The sequence below is a fragment of the Myotis lucifugus genome, unplaced genomic scaffold (genome assembly GCF_000147115.1).
Source record: "Myotis lucifugus unplaced genomic scaffold, Myoluc2.0 scaffold_42, whole genome shotgun sequence".
NCBI lineage: Eukaryota > Metazoa > Chordata > Mammalia > Chiroptera > Vespertilionidae > Myotis > Myotis lucifugus.
Genome location: NW_005871090.1, coordinates 1,743,262 through 1,745,820, shown reverse-complemented (window position 1 = coordinate 1,745,820; position 2,559 = coordinate 1,743,262). Strand labels below are relative to the sequence as shown.

The following is a 2,559-nucleotide window of genomic DNA, read 5'->3' as shown; positions in this document are numbered from 1 at the left end:
GGAGTCCAAACAAACTTACTGGAGTAATAGAAAAGGTCTCCATCTTGATCCAGGTGGTGGTTACACAGGTATATACATATATAGCAATTCCTCAAGCTTAGTCTTCAAATCTGTGAATTTTACTATATACAAATTATGACTCAGTAATAAAACAAGAGAGGGGGAAAGAGGGCATGAGAATGATGTCCTATGCTATAGACTAGAAGGACAAAAATAGAATAAGTGATCTTTGCCCTGGAAGAGTTTATTTATCAGTCCAAAAATAGAAAATGCGAAGATTTCCTCTTCAGAACTAGAGGACTGCATACGTCTGTGTTTTTACACTCTTTTCTGTTGAACTTCCTCTTGCTCCACCTTTCATCATGCCCACTTCAGTCAACAGTCACATACCTTAGAGGAAACAGGAGAACATGTTGAACAAGTTATCCTGGTAACCAAAGTATTTTTATGGCTGGTCCTTTGGCTCTGTCCGCCTTGTCCCACCCTCCCAGTTCCCACTACTCCCCCACATGCTATTTGCCTGAACTTTCTGTTAAGCCCTCTATGGATTGCATTGGTTCTCCCCACCAATGCTCATTTCTCTGTTTGATCTCTGACCTACTTTTTATTCTGAACTTGTGCAGTTGCTTGCATCTAATTTTTAGCACATTCAGGGTTTCTAACCCATGGGGTTGCTTGAATTTCAAATTCCTGCAACTTCACTGTCCTCTGATAGGTTCTTCGGTAGGTTTTCCCCAGCAGCTACAAAACTTCTTTAATGGATGGAAAATTCTTTGTTTGTTTTTCATTGATCTCTGAACTTATTATTGGCCACCTGCTCGCCAAGGGATGCCCCACTACTGCTGCCATAACGCTTCAGAACTTTGGTATCATTGACCTCAGATACCACTTCGCTGTCCACAACTCTGCAGGTGGTAGTCTTCTGGATGGATTGCAGGAAATTTCTGTTGTCCAGGGTGTCACTAAGATAGAGGTCCTCCCCTTCTTCCAGCAGATTGAAATAGGTGAAAATCTCGGCCTCCAATTTGACCTTGATGTTCAGCAGGGCCTCTACTGCTAGGCCTGGTGCTGCCACTCTGCCCAAGTCTGGGCCAGCTCTGACGGAAGGTACAGCAGGATCCCATTGAGTTGTTTCATCTATGTGGCATAGCACATCTCCACCTCCATCAGTATGTTCTCCAAACTGGCCTTCAAATTTCTCATGGAGTCTAGATCAATCTCCAAGGACTACACTAGACCATACATCTCAGCAATTTGTAAGGTGACCACTGTGGTGTTCCCCTCAATCTGCTGGGACCAGTACTTGTCTAGCTCCTCTCAGTTCTTCTACTGGGCCCAGATGTCCACCATGGTCATGCTGAAGTCCTGAGATTTGGGAGCATCCAACTCCACAGTCAACCCAGAGTTGGTAATCTGCTTTTGTAGACCATTTACTTCCTCCTCATGGTTCTTCTTCATGAAGAGCAGCCCCTTTTTAAGAGCCTTGATCTCTGTCTCCAGTGGCAGTCGAGTGATATTGGTGTCATCAGTGACCTTTCAGAGTCCATTGATGTCACCCTCCACAGACCAGCACATGGCCAGCTCCTTCTCATATTTGACTCTGAAGTCATCAGCAGCAAGACAGGCATTGTCAATCTGCAGAACCATGTGGGCATGTCTCACAAAACTTACAAATATCTGAGCCCTCAGATCCTCAATGGTCTTGAAGTAATGTCCCTAATCTCTGACCTGGGGTCGCTTCTCCTCCAGGTGTTCCCAGATTTTATTGTCCAGTCTCCAGTTATCAGTCTCCAGGCTTCTCACCATCTTAGGTAGGAGGCCAGATAGTCATCCAGGCATTGCATAATCTCTTCATTTTGGATCCACCCTATGCCTGCTGGACCCCCAGCCATCTCTGAAGCCAGGCCACTCCACATGCTGGTGAAGTGGGACACAGAGATCTGAAAGCTGAGCCCCTGGCATCTGCATAGTTGATGGCCATGCTGCTGGCTGGCTGGTCCAATGGCTGGGTAACTACATGGAGGCCAGGGTCCAGTAGTTGTGGAGAACCTGGAGAAGTTCCTGAAGATCATGTTGTTCAGGGAGGAGGGTGAGAGGCCAAGACTCAGGTCCAAGCCACCTGTATGAATAATTTTTCCCCTACTCCAAAATCTTTTTTTTATTTTAAATAATTTTATTTGCAAAATATATTTTACCAAACCTTTTAAGTTAGATGAGATTTATCAAGCTATTAATTATTGAAATCAAAAATTCATAGTCAAGGGTTAGAATTCTCTCCATCAGAAAACTGAGAAAGAAAAAGTGTTCCTATCGTAAATAAGGTCACAAAGTGGACATAAATCTACTTTCAGTTGGAAGCCCATACCCAATGGCAAAGGGGGCTCACCACACCCACCCTCACAAGGCTGTCCTAACTTGAACTACTGCTTTGGCTGCCCATTAAGATATCACTTCTGGGCAAGAATTGAAAATTACTTAGAAGCCAACATGTGATTCTATACTGGGGCATGACTCCCAGGTTGACCCATGTGTTGCTCTGTCCACCGCACCATCCCATTA

At 44.7% G+C, this 2,559-nt stretch overlaps 1 pseudogene; it reads right to left on the bottom strand.

The window, feature by feature from the left end:
• Positions 1–784: 784 nt before the first annotated feature.
• LOC102430932 lies at positions 785–2,072 on the bottom strand (annotated as a pseudogene).
• Between the last annotated feature and the right edge of the window lie 487 nt (positions 2,073–2,559).